The sequence below is a fragment of the Anomaloglossus baeobatrachus genome, unplaced genomic scaffold (assembly GCF_048569485.1).
Source record: "Anomaloglossus baeobatrachus isolate aAnoBae1 unplaced genomic scaffold, aAnoBae1.hap1 Scaffold_2452, whole genome shotgun sequence".
In the NCBI taxonomy this organism is placed as follows: domain Eukaryota; kingdom Metazoa; phylum Chordata; class Amphibia; order Anura; family Aromobatidae; genus Anomaloglossus; species Anomaloglossus baeobatrachus.
In genome coordinates, this window is record NW_027442067.1 from 71688 (window position 1) to 98680 (window position 26993).

At 47.1% G+C, this 26993-nt stretch overlaps 15 non-coding genes and 1 pseudogene across 15 annotated transcripts; all 16 read left to right on the forward strand.

Annotated features, from left to right (window-relative positions):
- The first annotated feature begins 1231 nt into the window (after positions 1–1231).
- Positions 1232–1416, forward strand: LOC142262473 (U2 spliceosomal RNA). Its single transcript, XR_012729853.1, has one exon. It is a non-coding gene; the product is annotated as a U2 spliceosomal RNA (small nuclear RNA).
- Positions 1417–2803: 1387 nt separating this feature from the next.
- LOC142262528 (U2 spliceosomal RNA) lies at positions 2804–2994 on the forward strand. The gene has a single exon (XR_012729886.1). It is a non-coding gene; the product is annotated as a U2 spliceosomal RNA (small nuclear RNA).
- A 1387-nt stretch (positions 2995–4381) lies between these two features.
- LOC142262529 (U2 spliceosomal RNA) lies at positions 4382–4572 on the forward strand. The gene has a single exon (XR_012729887.1). It is a non-coding gene; the product is annotated as a U2 spliceosomal RNA (small nuclear RNA).
- Positions 4573–5959: 1387 nt separating this feature from the next.
- LOC142262530 (U2 spliceosomal RNA) lies at positions 5960–6150 on the forward strand. The gene has a single exon (XR_012729888.1). It is a non-coding gene; the product is annotated as a U2 spliceosomal RNA (small nuclear RNA).
- Positions 6151–7537: 1387 nt separating this feature from the next.
- On the forward strand, positions 7538–7679 carry LOC142262493 (U2 spliceosomal RNA; annotated as a pseudogene).
- Positions 7680–8376: 697 nt separating this feature from the next.
- On the forward strand, positions 8377–8572 carry LOC142262460 (U2 spliceosomal RNA). Its single transcript, XR_012729841.1, has one exon. It is a non-coding gene; the product is annotated as a U2 spliceosomal RNA (small nuclear RNA).
- A 1387-nt stretch (positions 8573–9959) lies between these two features.
- On the forward strand, positions 9960–10150 carry LOC142262531 (U2 spliceosomal RNA). The gene has a single exon (XR_012729889.1). It is a non-coding gene; the product is annotated as a U2 spliceosomal RNA (small nuclear RNA).
- A 1387-nt stretch (positions 10151–11537) lies between these two features.
- On the forward strand, positions 11538–11728 carry LOC142262534 (U2 spliceosomal RNA). Its single transcript, XR_012729891.1, has one exon. It is a non-coding gene; the product is annotated as a U2 spliceosomal RNA (small nuclear RNA).
- A 1387-nt stretch (positions 11729–13115) lies between these two features.
- On the forward strand, positions 13116–13306 carry LOC142262535 (U2 spliceosomal RNA). Its single transcript, XR_012729892.1, has one exon. It is a non-coding gene; the product is annotated as a U2 spliceosomal RNA (small nuclear RNA).
- A 1387-nt stretch (positions 13307–14693) lies between these two features.
- LOC142262536 (U2 spliceosomal RNA) lies at positions 14694–14884 on the forward strand. The gene has a single exon (XR_012729893.1). It is a non-coding gene; the product is annotated as a U2 spliceosomal RNA (small nuclear RNA).
- Positions 14885–16271: 1387 nt separating this feature from the next.
- LOC142262537 (U2 spliceosomal RNA) lies at positions 16272–16462 on the forward strand. The gene has a single exon (XR_012729894.1). It is a non-coding gene; the product is annotated as a U2 spliceosomal RNA (small nuclear RNA).
- A 1387-nt stretch (positions 16463–17849) lies between these two features.
- On the forward strand, positions 17850–18040 carry LOC142262538 (U2 spliceosomal RNA). The gene has a single exon (XR_012729895.1). It is a non-coding gene; the product is annotated as a U2 spliceosomal RNA (small nuclear RNA).
- Positions 18041–19427: 1387 nt separating this feature from the next.
- On the forward strand, positions 19428–19618 carry LOC142262388 (U2 spliceosomal RNA). The gene has a single exon (XR_012729781.1). It is a non-coding gene; the product is annotated as a U2 spliceosomal RNA (small nuclear RNA).
- Positions 19619–21005: 1387 nt separating this feature from the next.
- LOC142262390 (U2 spliceosomal RNA) lies at positions 21006–21196 on the forward strand. Its single transcript, XR_012729782.1, has one exon. It is a non-coding gene; the product is annotated as a U2 spliceosomal RNA (small nuclear RNA).
- A 3004-nt stretch (positions 21197–24200) lies between these two features.
- On the forward strand, positions 24201–24396 carry LOC142262461 (U2 spliceosomal RNA). The gene has a single exon (XR_012729842.1). It is a non-coding gene; the product is annotated as a U2 spliceosomal RNA (small nuclear RNA).
- Positions 24397–25783: 1387 nt separating this feature from the next.
- LOC142262391 (U2 spliceosomal RNA) lies at positions 25784–25974 on the forward strand. The gene has a single exon (XR_012729783.1). It is a non-coding gene; the product is annotated as a U2 spliceosomal RNA (small nuclear RNA).
- Positions 25975–26993: the final 1019 nt, after the last annotated feature.

The following is a 26993-nucleotide window of genomic DNA, read 5'->3' on the forward strand; positions in this document are numbered from 1 at the left end:
TTCCACTCCAAAGAAAGTTACCTGTTTATTCCTATCATGCATTGGTTTTTGGGGTTTTCTTTGAGTAATGATGATCTCTTTAGTAGTCTGTTGGCGCCCTCTCCTGGAGGAATAGTTTGCTTGCTCTTGGACATTCTAAAAGAGAGGTCATGATAGACATTGAGCTTCTGAGCTCAATTGGGGACAGTCATGGGTGATGAATGTTTGCAACCTACTGCGAAGCCTCATACCGCAATATAAGGAACGTCAAATACTAAGAAAGGGCGGCCTATGAAAGAATTACTACTTTCAATAAGTACACTTAAACGGCTAATTGGGAATAGAAAAACTGTAAAAAGCCCTCTGAGAAAGCCCCCCTCTAACCTTTGATAGTAAGCTTTTCTGTAGTCTGCCTGTTGATGTATTTTCCGTTTGAACTGTGCACAACATGAAGAGACGGAACACTGGCGGCTTGTCACAATGCCCCCCGATGACATCACAATAGCGCTGCTGCCTAGAAAACAAGCTGCGCAGAAGAAGTTGTTCTTTGGGTGGGAGGGTGGGCTAGTGGAAGGAGGGGGCAATCTCTTTTTTTCCCGGGTGGTAGGGGGATGACAGGAGAAGGGAAGCGGGTGGTGAGAAAGGTACAGAGGGCAGGGTTTGGGGGCTGGGAAGGAAAGGGAAAAGATTAGGGTTTGGGGATGATGAAAGGGCTTTCTACGGGTAAGGATGGCAAAGGGTGGCAGTGACGGAAAGTCAGGCAACCTGTCCTGTCCGTCTTTTTGTATCGTGAATTGGAAAGACTGCAAGGGGGAGGGGAGTTGCTTGCGCCCTAAAGGAGGAGTTATTCAGATTCATTGCAGTGGGCGGCGGCTGCAAAACGCACCATTCTTCTTGTTTTGGCTCTGCAAAGCAGCCTTTTCAAGGGTTGGCTTGGGTGACAAAATGTCTTGTGTAGGCGTGGGTTTGTCTCCCTCTCGCTCTCTCTCCCTAAGATGTGTCCGGCATAGGCCAGGGTGCCACTCGAGGCCCAAACCAATTCTGGTTATCGCTTCTCGGCCTTTTGGCTAAGATCAAGTGTAGTCCCTTCATTGGGTTTGCCTTGGTCTTGGCTGGGAGGGGCCCGGGCTTGCACAATCGCCGGTCTCGGGGATTGTTGCTCCTTTTGGTGCTTACGTCCCCTTATGGCTGGTGGTTCCTGGGCTCGGGAGGCGATCACCTGCGGCACTGCGCTTTTGTGTGGTGGCCGATGACCGTTTTCTGAAATTTGCGGATGAAATCTCATCTGTTCTTATCAGTTTAATATCTGATACGTCCCCTATCTGGGGACCATATATTAAATGGATTTTTAGAACAGGGAGATGGAAAAAGAGCTTGCTCTGTCCACTCCACGCATTGACCTGGTATTGCAGTACCTCCAGGAACGGTGCACCCCTTCTTAACCCAGTTTCCAAAAGCAGAACTCAATTCACCTGATTCATATTAGCCCGATTTAATGAATTGGAAGAAAGCATACGTCTTCATATGCACCTCAATTTGGCCCATTCACTTTTCACACTTCCTCCTTTTGTTTTTTATCTTTCACACTTTTGACTTTCTTTATTCATCCAAATAGCAAACTCATCACCACTCAACCTGACCAACTCGGCTATGTCCCCGTGCTGCAGTTCTCTGTCTTATCTAGATCATTTGCAATTGAATGGAATAGATCCCTTTTGGACAAAGTGGATTCACCTGCTGCTGCAGTGACCACAGGTGTGATAACATCTAGAATTGGCATCTGGTGCGATCTCTCCGCTTCCACTCCAAAGAAAGTTACCTGTTTATTCCTATCATGCATTGGTTTTTGGGGTTTTCTTTGAGTAATGATGATCTCTTTAGTAGTCTGTTGGCGCCCTCTCCTGGAGGAATAGTTTGCTTGCTCTTGGACATTCTAAAAGAGAGGTCATGATAGACATTGAGCTTCTGAGCTCAATTGGGGACAGTCATGGGTGATGAATGTTTGCAACCTACTGCGAAGCCTCATACCGCAATATAAGGAACGTCAAATACTAAGAAAGGGCGGCCTATGAAAGAATTACTACTTTCAATAAGTACACTTAAACGGCTAATTGGGAATAGAAAAACTGTAAAAAGCCCTCTGAGAAAGCCCCCCTCTAACCTTTGATAGTAAGCTTTTCTGTAGTCTGCCTGTTGATGTATTTTCCGTTTGAACTGTGCACAACATGAAGAGACGGAACACTGGCGGCTTGTCACAATGCCCCCCGATGACATCACAATAGCGCTGCTGCCTAGAAAACAAGCTGCGCAGAAGAAGTTGTTCTTTGGGTGGGAGGGTGGGCTAGTGGAAGGAGGGGGCAATCTCTTTTTTTCCCGGGTGGTAGGGGGATGACAGGAGAAGGGAAGCGGGTGGTGAGAAAGGTACAGAGGGCAGGGTTTGGGGGCTGGGAAGGAAAGGGAAAAGATTAGGGTTTGGGGATGATGAAAGGGCTTTCTACGGGTAAGGATGGCAAAGGGTGGCAGTGACGGAAAGTCAGGCAACCTGTCCTGTCCGTCTTTTTGTATCGTGAATTGGAAAGACTGCAAGGGGGAGGGGAGTTGCTTGCGCCCTAAAGGAGGAGTTATTCAGATTCATTGCAGTGGGCGGCGGCTGCAAAACGCACCATTCTTCTTGTTTTGGCTCTGCAAAGCAGCCTTTTCAAGGGTTGGCTTGGGTGACAAAATGTCTTGTGTAGGCGTGGGTTTGTCTCCCTCTCGCTCTCTCTCCCTAAGATGTGTCCGGCATAGGCCAGGGTGCCACTCGAGGCCCAAACCAATTCTGGTTATCGCTTCTCGGCCTTTTGGCTAAGATCAAGTGTAGTATCTGTTCTTATCAGTTTAATATCTGATACGTCCCCTATCTGGGGACCATATATTAAATGGATTTTTAGAACAGGGAGATGGAAAAAGAGCTTGCTCTGTCCACTCCACGCATTGACCTGGTATTGCAGTACCTCCAGGAACGGTGCACCCCTTCTTAACCCAGTTTCCAAAAGCAGAACTCAATTCACCTGATTCATATTAGCCCGATTTAATGAATTGGAAGAAAGCATACGTCTTCATATGCACCTCAATTTGGCCCATTCACTTTTCACACTTCCTCCTTTTGTTTTTTATCTTTCACACTTTTGACTTTCTTTATTCATCCAAATAGCAAACTCATCACCACTCAACCTGACCAACTCGGCTATGTCCCCGTGCTGCAGTTCTCTGTCTTATCTAGATCATTTGCAATTGAATGGAATAGATCCCTTTTGGACAAAGTGGATTCACCTGCTGCTGCAGTGACCACAGGTGTGATAACATCTAGAATTGGCATCTGGTGCGATCTCTCCGCTTCCACTCCAAAGAAAGTTACCTGTTTATTCCTATCATGCATTGGTTTTTGGGGTTTTCTTTGAGTAATGATGATCTCTTTAGTAGTCTGTTGGCGCCCTCTCCTGGAGGAATAGTTTGCTTGCTCTTGGACATTCTAAAAGAGAGGTCATGATAGACATTGAGCTTCTGAGCTCAATTGGGGACAGTCATGGGTGATGAATGTTTGCAACCTACTGCGAAGCCTCATACCGCAATATAAGGAACGTCAAATACTAAGAAAGGGCGGCCTATGAAAGAATTACTACTTTCAATAAGTACACTTAAACGGCTAATTGGGAATAGAAAAACTGTAAAAAGCCCTCTGAGAAAGCCCCCCTCTAACCTTTGATAGTAAGCTTTTCTGTAGTCTGCCTGTTGATGTATTTTCCGTTTGAACTGTGCACAACATGAAGAGACGGAACACTGGCGGCTTGTCACAATGCCCCCCGATGACATCACAATAGCGCTGCTGCCTAGAAAACAAGCTGCGCAGAAGAAGTTGTTCTTTGGGTGGGAGGGTGGGCTAGTGGAAGGAGGGGGCAATCTCTTTTTTTCCCGGGTGGTAGGGGGATGACAGGAGAAGGGAAGCGGGTGGTGAGAAAGGTACAGAGGGCAGGGTTTGGGGGCTGGGAAGGAAAGGGAAAAGATTAGGGTTTGGGGATGATGAAAGGGCTTTCTACGGGTAAGGATGGCAAAGGGTGGCAGTGACGGAAAGTCAGGCAACCTGTCCTGTCCGTCTTTTTGTATCGTGAATTGGAAAGACTGCAAGGGGGAGGGGAGTTGCTTGCGCCCTAAAGGAGGAGTTATTCAGATTCATTGCAGTGGGCGGCGGCTGCAAAACGCACCATTCTTCTTGTTTTGGCTCTGCAAAGCAGCCTTTTCAAGGGTTGGCTTGGGTGACAAAATGTCTTGTGTAGGCGTGGGTTTGTCTCCCTCTCGCTCTCTCTCCCTAAGATGTGTCCGGCATAGGCCAGGGTGCCACTCGAGGCCCAAACCAATTCTGGTTATCGCTTCTCGGCCTTTTGGCTAAGATCAAGTGTAGTATCTGTTCTTATCAGTTTAATATCTGATACGTCCCCTATCTGGGGACCATATATTAAATGGATTTTTAGAACAGGGAGATGGAAAAAGAGCTTGCTCTGTCCACTCCACGCATTGACCTGGTATTGCAGTACCTCCAGGAACGGTGCACCCCTTCTTAACCCAGTTTCCAAAAGCAGAACTCAATTCACCTGATTCATATTAGCCCGATTTAATGAATTGGAAGAAAGCATACGTCTTCATATGCACCTCAATTTGGCCCATTCACTTTTCACACTTCCTCCTTTTGTTTTTTATCTTTCACACTTTTGACTTTCTTTATTCATCCAAATAGCAAACTCATCACCACTCAACCTGACCAACTCGGCTATGTCCCCGTGCTGCAGTTCTCTGTCTTATCTAGATCATTTGCAATTGAATGGAATAGATCCCTTTTGGACAAAGTGGATTCACCTGCTGCTGCAGTGACCACAGGTGTGATAACATCTAGAATTGGCATCTGGTGCGATCTCTCCGCTTCCACTCCAAAGAAAGTTACCTGTTTATTCCTATCATGCATTGGTTTTTGGGGTTTTCTTTGAGTAATGATGATCTCTTTAGTAGTCTGTTGGCGCCCTCTCCTGGAGGAATAGTTTGCTTGCTCTTGGACATTCTAAAAGAGAGGTCATGATAGACATTGAGCTTCTGAGCTCAATTGGGGACAGTCATGGGTGATGAATGTTTGCAACCTACTGCGAAGCCTCATACCGCAATATAAGGAACGTCAAATACTAAGAAAGGGCGGCCTATGAAAGAATTACTACTTTCAATAAGTACACTTAAACGGCTAATTGGGAATAGAAAAACTGTAAAAAGCCCTCTGAGAAAGCCCCCCTCTAACCTTTGATAGTAAGCTTTTCTGTAGTCTGCCTGTTGATGTATTTTCCGTTTGAACTGTGCACAACATGAAGAGACGGAACACTGGCGGCTTGTCACAATGCCCCCCGATGACATCACAATAGCGCTGCTGCCTAGAAAACAAGCTGCGCAGAAGAAGTTGTTCTTTGGGTGGGAGGGTGGGCTAGTGGAAGGAGGGGGCAATCTCTTTTTTTCCCGGGTGGTAGGGGGATGACAGGAGAAGGGAAGCGGGTGGTGAGAAAGGTACAGAGGGCAGGGTTTGGGGGCTGGGAAGGAAAGGGAAAAGATTAGGGTTTGGGGATGATGAAAGGGCTTTCTACGGGTAAGGATGGCAAAGGGTGGCAGTGACGGAAAGTCAGGCAACCTGTCCTGTCCGTCTTTTTGTATCGTGAATTGGAAAGACTGCAAGGGGGAGGGGAGTTGCTTGCGCCCTAAAGGAGGAGTTATTCAGATTCATTGCAGTGGGCGGCGGCTGCAAAACGCACCATTCTTCTTGTTTTGGCTCTGCAAAGCAGCCTTTTCAAGGGTTGGCTTGGGTGACAAAATGTCTTGTGTAGGCGTGGGTTTGTCTCCCTCTCGCTCTCTCTCCCTAAGATGTGTCCGGCATAGGCCAGGGTGCCACTCGAGGCCCAAACCAATTCTGGTTATCGCTTCTCGGCCTTTTGGCTAAGATCAAGTGTAGTATCTGTTCTTATCAGTTTAATATCTGATACGTCCCCTATCTGGGGACCATATATTAAATGGATTTTTAGAACAGGGAGATGGAAAAAGAGCTTGCTCTGTCCACTCCACGCATTGACCTGGTATTGCAGTACCTCCAGGAACGGTGCACCCCTTCTTAACCCAGTTTCCAAAAGCAGAACTCAATTCACCTGATTCATATTAGCCCGATTTAATGAATTGGAAGAAAGCATACGTCTTCATATGCACCTCAATTTGGCCCATTCACTTTTCACACTTCCTCCTTTTGTTTTTTATCTTTCACACTTTTGACTTTCTTTATTCATCCAAATAGCAAACTCATCACCACTCAACCTGACCAACTCGGCTATGTCCCCGTGCTGCAGTTCTCTGTCTTATCTAGATCATTTGCAATTGAATGGAATAGATCCCTTTTGGACAAAGTGGATTCACCTGCTGCTGCAGTGACCACAGGTGTGATAACATCTAGAATTGGCATCTGGTGCGATCTCTCCGCTTCCACTCCAAAGAAAGTTACCTGTTTATTCCTATCATGCATTGGTTTTTGGGGTTTTCTTTGAGTAATGATGATCTCTTTAGTAGTCTGTTGGCGCCCTCTCCTGGAGGAATAGTTTGCTTGCTCTTGGACATTCTAAAAGAGAGGTCATGATAGACATTGAGCTTCTGAGCTCAATTGGGGACAGTCATGGGTGATGAATGTTTGCAACCTACTGCGAAGCCTCATACCGCAATATAAGGAACGTCAAATACTAAGAAAGGGCGGCCTATGAAAGAATTACTACTTTCAATAAGTACACTTAAACGGCTAATTGGGAATAGAAAAACTGTAAAAAGCCCTCTGAGAAAGCCCCCCTCTAACCTTTGATAGTAAGCTTTTCTGTAGTCTGCCTGTTGATGTATTTTCCGTTTGAACTGTGCACAACATGAAGAGACGGAACACTGGCGGCTTGTCACAATGCCCCCCGATGACATCACAATAGCGCTGCTGCCTAGAAAACAAGCTGCGCAGAAGAAGTTGTTCTTTGGGTGGGAGGGTGGGCTAGTGGAAGGAGGGGGCAATCTCTTTTTTTCCCGGGTGGTAGGGGGATGACAGGAGAAGGGAAGCGGGTGGTGAGAAAGGTACAGAGGGCAGGGTTTGGGGGCTGGGAAGGAAAGGGAAAAGATTAGGGTTTGGGGATGATGAAAGGGCTTTCTACGGGTAAGGATGGCAAAGGGTGGCAGTGACGGAAAGTCAGGCAACCTGTCCTGTCCGTCTTTTTGTATCGTGAATTGGAAAGACTGCAAGGGGGAGGGGAGTTGCTTGCGCCCTAAAGGAGGAGTTATTCAGATTCATTGCAGTGGGCGGCGGCTGCAAAACGCACCATTCTTCTTGTTTTGGCTCTGCAAAGCAGCCTTTTCAAGGGTTGGCTTGGGTGACAAAATGTCTTGTGTAGGCGTGGGTTTGTCTCCCTCTCGCTCTCTCTCCCTAAGATGTGTCCGGCATAGGCCAGGGTGCCACTCGAGGCCCAAACCAATTCTGGTTATCGCTTCTCGGCCTTTTGGCTAAGATCAAGTGTAGTATCGTTCGAAAAGGTGGTTTAAGGCTCCGGCCACCTTAGTACAATGATGCAATGCACACTGGAAGGTTGCGCTTGTTAGTACTTTGGGAGGATAGTATATCCATCTAGAGGAAACCAGGGCCCTACCAGGATCGAGGCTATTAGACTGAGTAAGTGTGGGGGCTATGGTGCAATGTGCCCCAGGATTGACGACCCTGGAGTGAGTCTGAGCTTGCTGGCTTTGGACCCCGGCAAGCCTTGGGCTCTGTAGCACACCGTACCTTGCCCTTTCATACTTTCTGAGCATATTGCTCTATCCCGGCCTTCTGGCTAGGAAGGGAAATTTTTATAATCATGGTCGGAGGTCCGTTCAGCTTTGGGCTGAGAAACCAACACCCGGTTGGAGGTCCGGGTCAGCTTCGGCTGAGAAACCAACACCCGGTTGGAGGTCCGGGTCAGCTTCGGCTGAGAAACCAACACCTGGTTGGAGGTCCGGGTCAGCTTCGGCTGAGAAACCAACACCCGGTTGGAGGTCCGGTTAGCCTTGGGCTGAGAAACCAACACCGGTTGACGGTCCGGGCAGTTTTGGCTGCGAAACCAACAACTAGTAGCTCTCTACTCCACTTGGGTAAGATGCCTGGGTGGACGCTGGGAGCAACGACAAGGCTCAACCAGGCTTCGGCTTGGGGGAGCACCGAAGATCCCTGACCCTTGCTGTGGCCTTCTGGCTCGGAGGGACGGGGTTGATTTTTGGGGACCCTCTCCTCACGGAGGGGTCCACACGAATCCTAGCCTTTGCACTGTTTTTGGTGTGACTTCGGTCATGCATTTTTTGCGGTGCTTTGGAAAGCTTCATTAAATCAAAATCTGTTCTTATCAGTTTAATATCTGATACGTCCCCTATCTGGGGACCATATATTAAATGGATTTTTAGAACAGGGAGATGGAAAAAGAGCTTGCTCTGTCCACTCCACGCATTGACCTGGTATTGCAGTACCTCCAGGAACGGTGCACCCCTTCTTAACCCAGTTTCCAAAAGCAGAACTCAATTCACCTGATTCATATTAGCCCGATTTAATGAATTGGAAGAAAGCATACGTCTTCATATGCACCTCAATTTGGCTCATTCACTTTTCACACTTCCTCCTTTTGTTTTTTATCTTTCACACTTTTGACTTTCTTTATTCATCCAAATAGCAAACTCATCACCACTCAACCTGACCAACTCGGCTATGTCCCCGTGCTGCAGTTCTCTGTCTTATCTAGATCATTTGCAATTGAATGGAATAGATCCCTTTTGGACAAAGTGGATTCACCTGCTGCTGCAGTGACCACAGGTGTGATAACATCTAGAATTGGCATCTGGTGCGATCTCTCCGCTTCCACTCCAAAGAAAGTTACCTGTTTATTCCTATCATGCATTGGTTTTTGGGGTTTTCTTTGAGTAATGATGATCTCTTTAGTAGTCTGTTGGCGCCCTCTCCTGGAGGAATAGTTTGCTTGCTCTTGGACATTCTAAAAGAGAGGTCATGATAGACATTGAGCTTCTGAGCTCAATTGGGGACAGTCATGGGTGATGAATGTTTGCAACCTACTGCGAAGCCTCATACCGCAATATAAGGAACGTCAAATACTAAGAAAGGGCGGCCTATGAAAGAATTACTACTTTCAATAAGTACACTTAAACGGCTAATTGGGAATAGAAAAACTGTAAAAAGCCCTCTGAGAAAGCCCCCCTCTAACCTTTGATAGTAAGCTTTTCTGTAGTCTGCCTGTTGATGTATTTTCCGTTTGAACTGTGCACAACATGAAGAGACGGAACACTGGCGGCTTGTCACAATGCCCCCCGATGACATCACAATAGCGCTGCTGCCTAGAAAACAAGCTGCGCAGAAGAAGTTGTTCTTTGGGTGGGAGGGTGGGCTAGTGGAAGGAGGGGGCAATCTCTTTTTTTCCCGGGTGGTAGGGGGATGACAGGAGAAGGGAAGCGGGTGGTGAGAAAGGTACAGAGGGCAGGGTTTGGGGGCTGGGAAGGAAAGGGAAAAGATTAGGGTTTGGGGATGATGAAAGGGCTTTCTACGGGTAAGGATGGCAAAGGGTGGCAGTGACGGAAAGTCAGGCAACCTGTCCTGTCCGTCTTTTTGTATCGTGAATTGGAAAGACTGCAAGGGGGAGGGGAGTTGCTTGCGCCCTAAAGGAGGAGTTATTCAGATTCATTGCAGTGGGCGGCGGCTGCAAAACGCACCATTCTTCTTGTTTTGGCTCTGCAAAGCAGCCTTTTCAAGGGTTGGCTTGGGTGACAAAATGTCTTGTGTAGGCGTGGGTTTGTCTCCCTCTCGCTCTCTCTCCCTAAGATGTGTCCGGCATAGGCCAGGGTGCCACTCGAGGCCCAAACCAATTCTGGTTATCGCTTCTCGGCCTTTTGGCTAAGATCAAGTGTAGTATCTGTTCTTATCAGTTTAATATCTGATACGTCCCCTATCTGGGGACCATATATTAAATGGATTTTTAGAACAGGGAGATGGAAAAAGAGCTTGCTCTGTCCACTCCACGCATTGACCTGGTATTGCAGTACCTCCAGGAACGGTGCACCCCTTCTTAACCCAGTTTCCAAAAGCAGAACTCAATTCACCTGATTCATATTAGCCCGATTTAATGAATTGGAAGAAAGCATACGTCTTCATATGCACCTCAATTTGGCCCATTCACTTTTCACACTTCCTCCTTTTGTTTTTTATCTTTCACACTTTTGACTTTCTTTATTCATCCAAATAGCAAACTCATCACCACTCAACCTGACCAACTCGGCTATGTCCCCGTGCTGCAGTTCTCTGTCTTATCTAGATCATTTGCAATTGAATGGAATAGATCCCTTTTGGACAAAGTGGATTCACCTGCTGCTGCAGTGACCACAGGTGTGATAACATCTAGAATTGGCATCTGGTGCGATCTCTCCGCTTCCACTCCAAAGAAAGTTACCTGTTTATTCCTATCATGCATTGGTTTTTGGGGTTTTCTTTGAGTAATGATGATCTCTTTAGTAGTCTGTTGGCGCCCTCTCCTGGAGGAATAGTTTGCTTGCTCTTGGACATTCTAAAAGAGAGGTCATGATAGACATTGAGCTTCTGAGCTCAATTGGGGACAGTCATGGGTGATGAATGTTTGCAACCTACTGCGAAGCCTCATACCGCAATATAAGGAACGTCAAATACTAAGAAAGGGCGGCCTATGAAAGAATTACTACTTTCAATAAGTACACTTAAACGGCTAATTGGGAATAGAAAAACTGTAAAAAGCCCTCTGAGAAAGCCCCCCTCTAACCTTTGATAGTAAGCTTTTCTGTAGTCTGCCTGTTGATGTATTTTCCGTTTGAACTGTGCACAACATGAAGAGACGGAACACTGGCGGCTTGTCACAATGCCCCCCGATGACATCACAATAGCGCTGCTGCCTAGAAAACAAGCTGCGCAGAAGAAGTTGTTCTTTGGGTGGGAGGGTGGGCTAGTGGAAGGAGGGGGCAATCTCTTTTTTTCCCGGGTGGTAGGGGGATGACAGGAGAAGGGAAGCGGGTGGTGAGAAAGGTACAGAGGGCAGGGTTTGGGGGCTGGGAAGGAAAGGGAAAAGATTAGGGTTTGGGGATGATGAAAGGGCTTTCTACGGGTAAGGATGGCAAAGGGTGGCAGTGACGGAAAGTCAGGCAACCTGTCCTGTCCGTCTTTTTGTATCGTGAATTGGAAAGACTGCAAGGGGGAGGGGAGTTGCTTGCGCCCTAAAGGAGGAGTTATTCAGATTCATTGCAGTGGGCGGCGGCTGCAAAACGCACCATTCTTCTTGTTTTGGCTCTGCAAAGCAGCCTTTTCAAGGGTTGGCTTGGGTGACAAAATGTCTTGTGTAGGCGTGGGTTTGTCTCCCTCTCGCTCTCTCTCCCTAAGATGTGTCCGGCATAGGCCAGGGTGCCACTCGAGGCCCAAACCAATTCTGGTTATCGCTTCTCGGCCTTTTGGCTAAGATCAAGTGTAGTATCTGTTCTTATCAGTTTAATATCTGATACGTCCCCTATCTGGGGACCATATATTAAATGGATTTTTAGAACAGGGAGATGGAAAAAGAGCTTGCTCTGTCCACTCCACGCATTGACCTGGTATTGCAGTACCTCCAGGAACGGTGCACCCCTTCTTAACCCAGTTTCCAAAAGCAGAACTCAATTCACCTGATTCATATTAGCCCGATTTAATGAATTGGAAGAAAGCATACGTCTTCATATGCACCTCAATTTGGCCCATTCACTTTTCACACTTCCTCCTTTTGTTTTTTATCTTTCACACTTTTGACTTTCTTTATTCATCCAAATAGCAAACTCATCACCACTCAACCTGACCAACTCGGCTATGTCCCCGTGCTGCAGTTCTCTGTCTTATCTAGATCATTTGCAATTGAATGGAATAGATCCCTTTTGGACAAAGTGGATTCACCTGCTGCTGCAGTGACCACAGGTGTGATAACATCTAGAATTGGCATCTGGTGCGATCTCTCCGCTTAAACTCCAAAGAAAGTTACCTGTTTATTCCTATCATGCATTGGTTTTTGGGGTTTTCTTTGAGTAATGATGATCTCTTTAGTAGTCTGTTGGCGCCCTCTCCTGGAGGAATAGTTTGCTTGCTCTTGGACATTCTAAAAGAGAGGTCATGATAGACATTGAGCTTCTGAGCTCAATTGGGGACAGTCATGGGTGATGAATGTTTGCAACCTACTGCGAAGCCTCATACCGCAATATAAGGAACGTCAAATACTAAGAAAGGGCGGCCTATGAAAGAATTACTACTTTCAATAAGTACACTTAAACGGCTAATTGGGAATAGAAAAACTGTAAAAAGCCCTCTGAGAAAGCCCCCCTCTAACCTTTGATAGTAAGCTTTTCTGTAGTCTGCCTGTTGATGTATTTTCCGTTTGAACTGTGCACAACATGAAGAGACGGAACACTGGCGGCTTGTCACAATGCCCCCCGATGACATCACAATAGCGCTGCTGCCTAGAAAACAAGCTGCGCAGAAGAAGTTGTTCTTTGGGTGGGAGGGTGGGCTAGTGGAAGGAGGGGGCAATCTCTTTTTTTCCCGGGTGGTAGGGGGATGACAGGAGAAGGGAAGCGGGTGGTGAGAAAGGTACAGAGGGCAGGGTTTGGGGGCTGGGAAGGAAAGGGAAAAGATTAGGGTTTGGGGATGATGAAAGGGCTTTCTACGGGTAAGGATGGCAAAGGGTGGCAGTGACGGAAAGTCAGGCAACCTGTCCTGTCCGTCTTTTTGTATCGTGAATTGGAAAGACTGCAAGGGGGAGGGGAGTTGCTTGCGCCCTAAAGGAGGAGTTATTCAGATTCATTGCAGTGGGCGGCGGCTGCAAAACGCACCATTCTTCTTGTTTTGGCTCTGCAAAGCAGCCTTTTCAAGGGTTGGCTTGGGTGACAAAATGTCTTGTGTAGGCGTGGGTTTGTCTCCCTCTCGCTCTCTCTCCCTAAGATGTGTCCGGCATAGGCCAGGGTGCCACTCGAGGCCCAAACCAATTCTGGTTATCGCTTCTCGGCCTTTTGGCTAAGATCAAGTGTAGTATCTGTTCTTATCAGTTTAATATCTGATACGTCCCCTATCTGGGGACCATATATTAAATGGATTTTTAGAACAGGGAGATGGAAAAAGAGCTTGCTCTGTCCACTCCACGCATTGACCTGGTATTGCAGTACCTCCAGGAACGGTGCACCCCTTCTTAACCCAGTTTCCAAAAGCAGAACTCAATTCACCTGATTCATATTAGCCCGATTTAATGAATTGGAAGAAAGCATACGTCTTCATATGCACCTCAATTTGGCCCATTCACTTTTCACACTTCCTCCTTTTGTTTTTTATCTTTCACACTTTTGACTTTCTTTATTCATCCAAATAGCAAACTCATCACCACTCAACCTGACCAACTCGGCTATGTCCCCGTGCTGCAGTTCTCTGTCTTATCTAGATCATTTGCAATTGAATGGAATAGATCCCTTTTGGACAAAGTGGATTCACCTGCTGCTGCAGTGACCACAGGTGTGATAACATCTAGAATTGGCATCTGGTGCGATCTCTCCGCTTCCACTCCAAAGAAAGTTACCTGTTTATTCCTATCATGCATTGGTTTTTGGGGTTTTCTTTGAGTAATGATGATCTCTTTAGTAGTCTGTTGGCGCCCTCTCCTGGAGGAATAGTTTGCTTGCTCTTGGACATTCTAAAAGAGAGGTCATGATAGACATTGAGCTTCTGAGCTCAATTGGGGACAGTCATGGGTGATGAATGTTTGCAACCTACTGCGAAGCCTCATACCGCAATATAAGGAACGTCAAATACTAAGAAAGGGCGGCCTATGAAAGAATTACTACTTTCAATAAGTACACTTAAACGGCTAATTGGGAATAGAAAAACTGTAAAAAGCCCTCTGAGAAAGCCCCCCTCTAACCTTTGATAGTAAGCTTTTCTGTAGTCTGCCTGTTGATGTATTTTCCGTTTGAACTGTGCACAACATGAAGAGACGGAACACTGGCGGCTTGTCACAATGCCCCCCGATGACATCACAATAGCGCTGCTGCCTAGAAAACAAGCTGCGCAGAAGAAGTTGTTCTTTGGGTGGGAGGGTGGGCTAGTGGAAGGAGGGGGCAATCTCTTTTTTTCCCGGGTGGTAGGGGGATGACAGGAGAAGGGAAGCGGGTGGTGAGAAAGGTACAGAGGGCAGGGTTTGGGGGCTGGGAAGGAAAGGGAAAAGATTAGGGTTTGGGGATGATGAAAGGGCTTTCTACGGGTAAGGATGGCAAAGGGTGGCAGTGACGGAAAGTCAGGCAACCTGTCCTGTCCGTCTTTTTGTATCGTGAATTGGAAAGACTGCAAGGGGGAGGGGAGTTGCTTGCGCCCTAAAGGAGGAGTTATTCAGATTCATTGCAGTGGGCGGCGGCTGCAAAACGCACCATTCTTCTTGTTTTGGCTCTGCAAAGCAGCCTTTTCAAGGGTTGGCTTGGGTGACAAAATGTCTTGTGTAGGCGTGGGTTTGTCTCCCTCTCGCTCTCTCTCCCTAAGATGTGTCCGGCATAGGCCAGGGTGCCACTCGAGGCCCAAACCAATTCTGGTTATCGCTTCTCGGCCTTTTGGCTAAGATCAAGTGTAGTATCTGTTCTTATCAGTTTAATATCTGATACGTCCCCTATCTGGGGACCATATATTAAATGGATTTTTAGAACAGGGAGATGGAAAAAGAGCTTGCTCTGTCCACTCCACGCATTGACCTGGTATTGCAGTACCTCCAGGAACGGTGCACCCCTTCTTAACCCAGTTTCCAAAAGCAGAACTCAATTCACCTGATTCATATTAGCCCGATTTAATGAATTGGAAGAAAGCATACGTCTTCATATGCACCTCAATTTGGCCCATTCACTTTTCACACTTCCTCCTTTTGTTTTTTATCTTTCACACTTTTGACTTTCTTTATTCATCCAAATAGCAAACTCATCACCACTCAACCTGACCAACTCGGCTATGTCCCCGTGCTGCAGTTCTCTGTCTTATCTAGATCATTTGCAATTGAATGGAATAGATCCCTTTTGGACAAAGTGGATTCACCTGCTGCTGCAGTGACCACAGGTGTGATAACATCTAGAATTGGCATCTGGTGCGATCTCTCCGCTTCCACTCCAAAGAAAGTTACCTGTTTATTCCTATCATGCATTGGTTTTTGGGGTTTTCTTTGAGTAATGATGATCTCTTTAGTAGTCTGTTGGCGCCCTCTCCTGGAGGAATAGTTTGCTTGCTCTTGGACATTCTAAAAGAGAGGTCATGATAGACATTGAGCTTCTGAGCTCAATTGGGGACAGTCATGGGTGATGAATGTTTGCAACCTACTGCGAAGCCTCATACCGCAATATAAGGAACGTCAAATACTAAGAAAGGGCGGCCTATGAAAGAATTACTACTTTCAATAAGTACACTTAAACGGCTAATTGGGAATAGAAAAACTGTAAAAAGCCCTCTGAGAAAGCCCCCCTCTAACCTTTGATAGTAAGCTTTTCTGTAGTCTGCCTGTTGATGTATTTTCCGTTTGAACTGTGCACAACATGAAGAGACGGAACACTGGCGGCTTGTCACAATGCCCCCCGATGACATCACAATAGCGCTGCTGCCTAGAAAACAAGCTGCGCAGAAGAAGTTGTTCTTTGGGTGGGAGGGTGGGCTAGTGGAAGGAGGGGGCAATCTCTTTTTTTCCCGGGTGGTAGGGGGATGACAGGAGAAGGGAAGCGGGTGGTGAGAAAGGTACAGAGGGCAGGGTTTGGGGGCTGGGAAGGAAAGGGAAAAGATTAGGGTTTGGGGATGATGAAAGGGCTTTCTACGGGTAAGGATGGCAAAGGGTGGCAGTGACGGAAAGTCAGGCAACCTGTCCTGTCCGTCTTTTTGTATCGTGAATTGGAAAGACTGCAAGGGGGAGGGGAGTTGCTTGCGCCCTAAAGGAGGAGTTATTCAGATTCATTGCAGTGGGCGGCGGCTGCAAAACGCACCATTCTTCTTGTTTTGGCTCTGCAAAGCAGCCTTTTCAAGGGTTGGCTTGGGTGACAAAATGTCTTGTGTAGGCGTGGGTTTGTCTCCCTCTCGCTCTCTCTCCCTAAGATGTGTCCGGCATAGGCCAGGGTGCCACTCGAGGCCCAAACCAATTCTGGTTATCGCTTCTCGGCCTTTTGGCTAAGATCAAGTGTAGTATCTGTTCTTATCAGTTTAATATCTGATACGTCCCCTATCTGGGGACCATATATTAAATGGATTTTTAGAACAGGGAGATGGAAAAAGAGCTTGCTCTGTCCACTCCACGCATTGACCTGGTATTGCAGTACCTCCAGGAACGGTGCACCCCTTCTTAACCCAGTTTCCAAAAGCAGAACTCAATTCACCTGATTCATATTAGCCCGATTTAATGAATTGGAAGAAAGCATACGTCTTCATATGCACCTCAATTTGGCCCATTCACTTTTCACACTTCCTCCTTTTGTTTTTTATCTTTCACACTTTTGACTTTCTTTATTCATCCAAATAGCAAACTCATCACCACTCAACCTGACCAACTCGGCTATGTCCCCGTGCTGCAGTTCTCTGTCTTATCTAGATCATTTGCAATTGAATGGAATAGATCCCTTTTGGACAAAGTGGATTCACCTGCTGCTGCAGTGACCACAGGTGTGATAACATCTAGAATTGGCATCTGGTGCGATCTCTCCGCTTCCACTCCAAAGAAAGTTACCTGTTTATTCCTATCATGCATTGGTTTTTGGGGTTTTCTTTGAGTAATGATGATCTCTTTAGTAGTCTGTTGGCGCCCTCTCCTGGAGGAATAGTTTGCTTGCTCTTGGACATTCTAAAAGAGAGGTCATGATAGACATTGAGCTTCTGAGCTCAATTGGGGACAGTCATGGGTGATGAATGTTTGCAACCTACTGCGAAGCCTCATACCGCAATATAAGGAACGTCAAATACTAAGAAAGGGCGGCCTATGAAAGAATTACTACTTTCAATAAGTACACTTAAACGGCTAATTGGGAATAGAAAAACTGTAAAAAGCCCTCTGAGAAAGCCCCCCTCTAACCTTTGATAGTAAGCTTTTCTGTAGTCTGCCTGTTGATGTATTTTCCGTTTGAACTGTGCACAACATGAAGAGACGGAACACTGGCGGCTTGTCACAATGCCCCCCGATGACATCACAATAGCGCTGCTGCCTAGAAAACAAGCTGCGCAGAAGAAGTTGTTCTTTGGGTGGGAGGGTGGGCTAGTGGAAGGAGGGGGCAATCTCTTTTTTTCCCGGGTGGTAGGGGGATGACAGGAGAAGGGAAGCGGGTGGTGAGAAAGGTACAGAGGGCAGGGTTTGGGGGCTGGGAAGGAAAGGGAAAAGATTAGGGTTTGGGGATGATGAAAGGGCTTTCTACGGGTAAGGATGGCAAAGGGTGGCAGTGACGGAAAGTCAGGCAACCTGTCCTGTCCGTCTTTTTGTATCGTGAATTGGAAAGACTGCAAGGGGGAGGGGAGTTGCTTGCGCCCTAAAGGAGGAGTTATTCAGATTCATTGCAGTGGGCGGCGGCTGCAAAACGCACCATTCTTCTTGTTTTGGCTCTGCAAAGCAGCCTTTTCAAGGGTTGGCTTGGGTGACAAAATGTCTTGTGTAGGCGTGGGTTTGTCTCCCTCTCGCTCTCTCTCCCTAAGATGTGTCCGGCATAGGCCAGGGTGCCACTCGAGGCCCAAACCAATTCTGGTTATCGCTTCTCGGCCTTTTGGCTAAGATCAAGTGTAGTATCTGTTCTTATCAGTTTAATATCTGATACGTCCCCTATCTGGGGACCATATATTAAATGGATTTTTAGAACAGGGAGATGGAAAAAGAGCTTGCTCTGTCCACTCCACGCATTGACCTGGTATTGCAGTACCTCCAGGAACGGTGCACCCCTTCTTAACCCAGTTTCCAAAAGCAGAACTCAATTCACCTGATTCATATTAGCCCGATTTAATGAATTGGAAGAAAGCATACGTCTTCATATGCACCTCAATTTGGCCCATTCACTTTTCACACTTCCTCCTTTTGTTTTTTATCTTTCACACTTTTGACTTTCTTTATTCATCCAAATAGCAAACTCATCACCACTCAACCTGACCAACTCGGCTATGTCCCCGTGCTGCAGTTCTCTGTCTTATCTAGATCATTTGCAATTGAATGGAATAGATCCCTTTTGGACAAAGTGGATTCACCTGCTGCTGCAGTGACCACAGGTGTGATAACATCTAGAATTGGCATCTGGTGCGATCTCTCCGCTTCCACTCCAAAGAAAGTTACCTGTTTATTCCTATCATGCATTGGTTTTTGGGGTTTTCTTTGAGTAATGATGATCTCTTTAGTAGTCTGTTGGCGCCCTCTCCTGGAGGAATAGTTTGCTTGCTCTTGGACATTCTAAAAGAGAGGTCATGATAGACATTGAGCTTCTGAGCTCAATTGGGGACAGTCATGGGTGATGAATGTTTGCAACCTACTGCGAAGCCTCATACCGCAATATAAGGAACGTCAAATACTAAGAAAGGGCGGCCTATGAAAGAATTACTACTTTCAATAAGTACACTTAAACGGCTAATTGGGAATAGAAAAACTGTAAAAAGCCCTCTGAGAAAGCCCCCCTCTAACCTTTGATAGTAAGCTTTTCTGTAGTCTGCCTGTTGATGTATTTTCCGTTTGAACTGTGCACAACATGAAGAGACGGAACACTGGCGGCTTGTCACAATGCCCCCCGATGACATCACAATAGCGCTGCTGCCTAGAAAACAAGCTGCGCAGAAGAAGTTGTTCTTTGGGTGGGAGGGTGGGCTAGTGGAAGGAGGGGGCAATCTCTTTTTTTCCCGGGTGGTAGGGGGATGACAGGAGAAGGGAAGCGGGTGGTGAGAAAGGTACAGAGGGCAGGGTTTGGGGGCTGGGAAGGAAAGGGAAAAGATTAGGGTTTGGGGATGATGAAAGGGCTTTCTACGGGTAAGGATGGCAAAGGGTGGCAGTGACGGAAAGTCAGGCAACCTGTCCTGTCCGTCTTTTTGTATCGTGAATTGGAAAGACTGCAAGGGGGAGGGGAGTTGCTTGCGCCCTAAAGGAGGAGTTATTCAGATTCATTGCAGTGGGCGGCGGCTGCAAAACGCACCATTCTTCTTGTTTTGGCTCTGCAAAGCAGCCTTTTCAAGGGTTGGCTTGGGTGACAAAATGTCTTGTGTAGGCGTGGGTTTGTCTCCCTCTCGCTCTCTCTCCCTAAGATGTGTCCGGCATAGGCCAGGGTGCCACTCGAGGCCCAAACCAATTCTGGTTATCGCTTCTCGGCCTTTTGGCTAAGATCAAGTGTAGTATCTGTTCTTATCAGTTTAATATCTGATACGTCCCCTATCTGGGGACCATATATTAAATGGATTTTTAGAACAGGGAGATGGAAAAAGAGCTTGCTCTGTCCACTCCACGCATTGACCTGGTATTGCAGTACCTCCAGGAACGGTGCACCCCTTCTTAACCCAGTTTCCAAAAGCAGAACTCAATTCACCTGATTCATATTAGCCCGATTTAATGAATTGGAAGAAAGCATACGTCTTCATATGCACCTCAATTTGGCCCATTCACTTTTCACACTTCCTCCTTTTGTTTTTTATCTTTCACACTTTTGACTTTCTTTATTCATCCAAATAGCAAACTCATCACCACTCAACCTGACCAACTCGGCTATGTCCCCGTGCTGCAGTTCTCTGTCTTATCTAGATCATTTGCAATTGAATGGAATAGATCCCTTTTGGACAAAGTGGATTCACCTGCTGCTGCAGTGACCACAGGTGTGATAACATCTAGAATTGGCATCTGGTGCGATCTCTCCGCTTCCACTCCAAAGAAAGTTACCTGTTTATTCCTATCATGCATTGGTTTTTGGGGTTTTCTTTGAGTAATGATGATCTCTTTAGTAGTCTGTTGGCGCCCTCTCCTGGAGGAATAGTTTGCTTGCTCTTGGACATTCTAAAAGAGAGGTCATGATAGACATTGAGCTTCTGAGCTCAATTGGGGACAGTCATGGGTGATGAATGTTTGCAACCTACTGCGAAGCCTCATACCGCAATATAAGGAACGTCAAATACTAAGAAAGGGCGGCCTATGAAAGAATTACTACTTTCAATAAGTACACTTAAACGGCTAATTGGGAATAGAAAAACTGTAAAAAGCCCTCTGAGAAAGCCCCCCTCTAACCTTTGATAGTAAGCTTTTCTGTAGTCTGCCTGTTGATGTATTTTCCGTTTGAACTGTGCACAACATGAAGAGACGGAACACTGGCGGCTTGTCACAATGCCCCCCGATGACATCACAATAGCGCTGCTGCCTAGAAAACAAGCTGCGCAGAAGAAGTTGTTCTTTGGGTGGGAGGGTGGGCTAGTGGAAGGAGGGGGCAATCTCTTTTTTTCCCGGGTGGTAGGGGGATGACAGGAGAAGGGAAGCGGGTGGTGAGAAAGGTACAGAGGGCAGGGTTTGGGGGCTGGGAAGGAAAGGGAAAAGATTAGGGTTTGGGGATGATGAAAGGGCTTTCTACGGGTAAGGATGGCAAAGGGTGGCAGTGACGGAAAGTCAGGCAACCTGTCCTGTCCGTCTTTTTGTATCGTGAATTGGAAAGACTGCAAGGGGGAGGGGAGTTGCTTGCGCCCTAAAGGAGGAGTTATTCAGATTCATTGCAGTGGGCGGCGGCTGCAAAACGCACCATTCTTCTTGTTTTGGCTCTGCAAAGCAGCCTTTTCAAGGGTTGGCTTGGGTGACAAAATGTCTTGTGTAGGCGTGGGTTTGTCTCCCTCTCGCTCTCTCTCCCTAAGATGTGTCCGGCATAGGCCAGGGTGCCACTCGAGGCCCAAACCAATTCTGGTTATCGCTTCTCGGCCTTTTGGCTAAGATCAAGTGTAGTATCTGTTCTTATCAGTTTAATATCTGATACGTCCCCTATCTGGGGACCATATATTAAATGGATTTTTAGAACAGGGAGATGGAAAAAGAGCTTGCTCTGTCCACTCCACGCATTGACCTGGTATTGCAGTACCTCCAGGAACGGTGCACCCCTTCTTAACCCAGTTTCCAAAAGCAGAACTCAATTCACCTGATTCATATTAGCCCGATTTAATGAATTGGAAGAAAGCATACGTCTTCATATGCACCTCAATTTGGCCCATTCACTTTTCACACTTCCTCCTTTTGTTTTTTATCTTTCACACTTTTGACTTTCTTTATTCATCCAAATAGCAAACTCATCACCACTCAACCTGACCAACTCGGCTATGTCCCCGTGCTGCAGTTCTCTGTCTTATCTAGATCATTTGCAATTGAATGGAATAGATCCCTTTTGGACAAAGTGGATTCACCTGCTGCTGCAGTGACCACAGGTGTGATAACATCTAGAATTGGCATCTGGTGCGATCTCTCCGCTTCCACTCCAAAGAAAGTTACCTGTTTATTCCTATCATGCATTGGTTTTTGGGGTTTTCTTTGAGTAATGATGATCTCTTTAGTAGTCTGTTGGCGCCCTCTCCTGGAGGAATAGTTTGCTTGCTCTTGGACATTCTAAAAGAGAGGTCATGATAGACATTGAGCTTCTGAGCTCAATTGGGGACAGTCATGGGTGATGAATGTTTGCAACCTACTGCGAAGCCTCATACCGCAATATAAGGAACGTCAAATACTAAGAAAGGGCGGCCTATGAAAGAATTACTACTTTCAATAAGTACACTTAAACGGCTAATTGGGAATAGAAAAACTGTAAAAAGCCCTCTGAGAAAGCCCCCCTCTAACCTTTGATAGTAAGCTTTTCTGTAGTCTGCCTGTTGATGTATTTTCCGTTTGAACTGTGCACAACATGAAGAGACGGAACACTGGCGGCTTGTCACAATGCCCCCCGATGACATCACAATAGCGCTGCTGCCTAGAAAACAAGCTGCGCAGAAGAAGTTGTTCTTTGGGTGGGAGGGTGGGCTAGTGGAAGGAGGGGGCAATCTCTTTTTTTCCCGGGTGGTAGGGGGATGACAGGAGAAGGGAAGCGGGTGGTGAGAAAGGTACAGAGGGCAGGGTTTGGGGGCTGGGAAGGAAAGGGAAAAGATTAGGGTTTGGGGATGATGAAAGGGCTTTCTACGGGTAAGGATGGCAAAGGGTGGCAGTGACGGAAAGTCAGGCAACCTGTCCTGTCCGTCTTTTTGTATCGTGAATTGGAAAGACTGCAAGGGGGAGGGGAGTTGCTTGCGCCCTAAAGGAGGAGTTATTCAGATTCATTGCAGTGGGCGGCGGCTGCAAAACGCACCATTCTTCTTGTTTTGGCTCTGCAAAGCAGCCTTTTCAAGGGTTGGCTTGGGTGACAAAATGTCTTGTGTAGGCGTGGGTTTGTCTCCCTCTCGCTCTCTCTCCCTAAGATGTGTCCGGCATAGGCCAGGGTGCCACTCGAGGCCCAAACCAATTCTGGTTATCGCTTCTCGGCCTTTTGGCTAAGATCAAGTGTAGTGTTGTTCGAAGAGGTGGTTTAAGCTCCAGGCCACCTTAGTACAATGATACAATGCACACTGGAAGGTTGCGCTTGCTAGTACTCTGGGTGGATAGTATATTCATCTAGAGGAAAACATGGCCCTACCAGGATCGAGGCTATTAGACTGAGTAAGGGTGGGGGGCTATGGTACAACGTGCCCCAGGACTGACGACCCTGGAGTGAGTCTGAGCTTGCTGGCTTGGGACCCCGGCAAGCCTTGGGCTCTGTAGCACACCGTACCTTGCCTTTTCATACTTTTTGAGCATATTACCCTATCCCGGCCTTCTGGCTAGGAAGGGAAATTTTTATAATCCCGGTCGGAGGTCTGGTCAGCTTTGGGCTGAGAAACTAACACCCGGTTGGAGGTCTGGGTCAGCTTCGGCTGAGAAACCAACACCCGGTTGGAGGTCTGGGTCAGCTTCGGCTGAGAAACCAACACCCGGTTGGAGGTCCGGTTAGCCTTGGGCTGAGAAACCAACACCGGTTGACGGTCCGGGCAGTTTCGGCTGCGAAACCAACAACTAGTAGCTCTCTACTCCACTTGGGTAAGATGCCTGGGTGGACGCTGGGAGCAACGACAAGGCTCAACCAGGCTTCGGCTTGGGGGAGCACCGAAGATCCCTGACCCTTGCTGTGGCCTTCTGGCTCGGAGGGACGGGGTTGATTTTTGGGGACCCTCTCCTCACGGTGGGGTCCACACGAATCCTAGCCTTTGCACTGTTTTTGGTGTGACTTCGGTCATGCATTTTTTGTGGTGCTTTGGAAAGCTTCATTAAATCAAAAAAATCTGTGAGGCTCGGCAGATGCAATGCACACTGGAAGGTTGCGCTTGCTAGTACTCTTGATGTATAGTATATTCATCTAGAGGAAAACATGGCCCTACCAGGATCGAGGCTATTAGACTGAGTAAGTGTGGGGGCTATGGTGCAATGTGCCCCAGGACTGACGACCCTGGAGTGAGTCTGAGCTTGCTGGCTTGGGACCCCGGCGAGCCTTGGGCTCTGTAGCACACCGTACCTTGCCCTTTCATACTTTCTGAGCATATTGCTCTATCCCGGCCTTCTGGCTAGGAAGGGAAATTTTTATAATCATGGTCGGAGGTCCGTTCAGCTTTGGGCTGAGAAACCAACACCCGGTTGGAGGTCCGGGTCAGCTTCGGCTGAGAAACCAACACCCGGTTGGAGGTCTGGGTCAGCTTCGGCTGAGAAACCAACACCCGGTTGGAGGTCCGGGTCAGCTTCGGCTGAGAAACCAACACCCGGTTGGAGGTCCGGTTAGCCTTGGGCTGAGAAACCAACACCGGTTGACGGTCCGGGCAGTTTCGGCTGCGAAACCAACAACTAGTAGCTCTCTACTCCACTTGGGTAAGATGCCTGGGTGGACGCTGGGAGCAACGACAAGGCTCAACCAGGCTTCGGCTTGGGGGAGCACCGAAGATCCCTGACCCTTGCTGTGGCCTTCTGGCTCGGAGGGACGGGGTTGATTTTTGGGGACCCTCTCCTCACGGAGGGGTCCACACGAATCCTAGCCTTTGCACTGTTTTTGGTGTGACTTCGGTCATGCATTTTTTGCGGTGCTTTGGAAAGCTTCATTAAATCAAAATCTGTTCTTATCAGTTTAATATCTGATACGTCCCCTATCTGGGGACCATATATTAAATGGATTTTTAGAACAGGGAGATGGAAAAAGAGCTTGCTCTGTCCACTCCACGCATTGACCTGGTATTGCAGTACCTCCAGGAACGGTGCACCCCTTCTTAACCCAGTTTCCAAAAGCAGAACTCAATTCACCTGATTCATATTAGCCCGATTTAATGAATTGGAAGAAAGCATACGTCTTCATATGCACCTCAATTTGGCCCATTCACTTTTCACACTTCCTCCTTTTGTTTTTTATCTTTCACACTTTTGACTTTCTTTATTCATCCAAATAGCAAACTCATCACCACTCAACCTGACCAACTCGGCTATGTCCCCGTGCTGCAGTTCTCTGTCTTATCTAGATCATTTGCAATTGAATGGAATAGATCCCTTTTGGACAAAGTGGATTCACCTGCTGCTGCAGTGACCACAGGTGTGATAACATCTAGAATTGGCATCTGGTGCGATCTCTCCGCTTCCACTCCAAAGAAAGTTACCTGTTTATTCCTATCATGCATTGGTTTTTGGGGTTTTCTTTGAGTAATGATGATCTCTTTAGTAGTCTGTTGGCGCCCTCTCCTGGAGGAATAGTTTGCTTGCTCTTGGACATTCTAAAAGAGAGGTCATGATAGACATTGAGCTTCTGAGCTCAATTGGGGACAGTCATGGGTGATGAATGTTTGCAACCTACTGCGAAGCCTCATACCGCAATATAAGGAACGTCAAATACTAAGAAAGGGCGGCCTATGAAAGAATTACTACTTTCAATAAGTACACTTAAACGGCTAATTGGGAATAGAAAAACTGTAAAAAGCCCTCTGAGAAAGCCCCCCTCTAACCTTTGATAGTAAGCTTTTCTGTAGTCTGCCTGTTGATGTATTTTCCGTTTGAACTGTGCACAACATGAAGAGACGGAACACTGGCGGCTTGTCACAATGCCCCCCGATGACATCACAATAGCGCTGCTGCCTAGAAAACAAGCTGCGCAGAAGAAGTTGTTCTTTGGGTGGGAGGGTGGGCTAGTGGAAGGAGGGGGCAATCTCTTTTTTTCCCGGGTGGTAGGGGGATGACAGGAGAAGGGAAGCGGGTGGTGAGAAAGGTACAGAGGGCAGGGTTTGGGGGCTGGGAAGGAAAGGGAAAAGATTAGGGTTTGGGGATGATGAAAGGGCTTTCTACGGGTAAGGATGGCAAAGGGTGGCAGTGACGGAAAGTCAGGCAACCTGTCCTGTCCGTCTTTTTGTATCGTGAATTGGAAAGACTGCAAGGGGGAGGGGAGTTGCTTGCGCCCTAAAGGAGGAGTTATTCAGATTCATTGCAGTGGGCGGCGGCTGCAAAACGCACCATTCTTCTTGTTTTGGCTCTGCAAAGCAGCCTTTTCAAGGGTTGGCTTGGGTGACAAAATGTCTTGTGTAGGCGTGGGTTTGTCTCCCTCTCGCTCTCTCTCCCTAAGATGTGTCCGGCATAGGCCAGGGTGCCACTCGAGGCCCAAACCAATTCTGGTTATCGCTTCTCGGCCTTTTGGCTAAGATCAAGTGTAGTATCTGTTCTTATCAGTTTAATATCTGATACGTCCCCTATCTGGGGACCATATATTAAATGGATTTTTAGAACAGGGAGATGGAAAAAGAGCTTGCTCTGTCCACTCCACGCATTGACCTGGTATTGCAGTACCTCCAGGAACGGTGCACCCCTTCTTAACCCAGTTTCCAAAAGCAGAACTCAATTCACCTGATTCATATTAGCCCGATTTAATGAATTGGAAGAAAGCATACGTCTTCATATGCACCTCAATTTGGCCCATTCACTTTTCACACTTCCTCCTTTTGTTTTTTATCTTTCACACTTTTGACTTTCTTTATTCATCCAAATAGCAAACTCATCACCACTCAACCTGACCAACTCGGCTATGTCCCCGTGCTGCAGTTCTCTGTCTTATCTAGATCATTTGCAATTGAATGGAATAGATCCCTTTTGGACAAAGTGGATTCACCTGCTGCTGCAGTGACCACAGGTGTGATAACATCTAGAATTGGCATCTGGTGCGATCTCTCCGCTTCCACTCCAAAGAAAGTTACCTGTTTATTCCTATCATGCATTGGTTTTTGGGGTTTTCTTTGAGTAATGATGATCTCTTTAGTAGTCTGTTGGCGCCCTCTCCTGGAGGAATAGTTTGCTTGCTCTTGGACATTCTAAAAGAGAGGTCATGATAGACATTGAGCTTCTGAGCTCAATTGGGGACAGTCATGGGTGATGAATGTTTGCAACCTACTGCGAAGCCTCATACCGCAATATAAGGAACGTCAAATACTAAGAAAGGGCGGCCTATGAAAGAATTACTACTTTCAATAAGTACACTTAAACGGCTAATTGGGAATAGAAAAACTGTAAAAAGCCCTCTGAGAAAGCCCCCCTCTAACCTTTGATAGTAAGCTTTTCTGTAGTCTGCCTGTTGATGTATTTTCCGTTTGAACTGTGCACAACATGAAGAGACGGAACACTGGCGGCTTGTCACAATGCCCCCCGATGACATCACAATAGCGCTGCTGCCTAGAAAACAAGCTGCGCAGAAGAAGTTGTTCTTTGGGTGGGAGGGTGGGCTAGTGGAAGGAGGGGGCAATCTCTTTTTTTCCCGGGTGGTAGGGGGATGACAGGAGAAGGGAAGCGGGTGGTGAGAAAGGTACAGAGGGCAGGGTTTGGGGGCTGGGAAGGAAA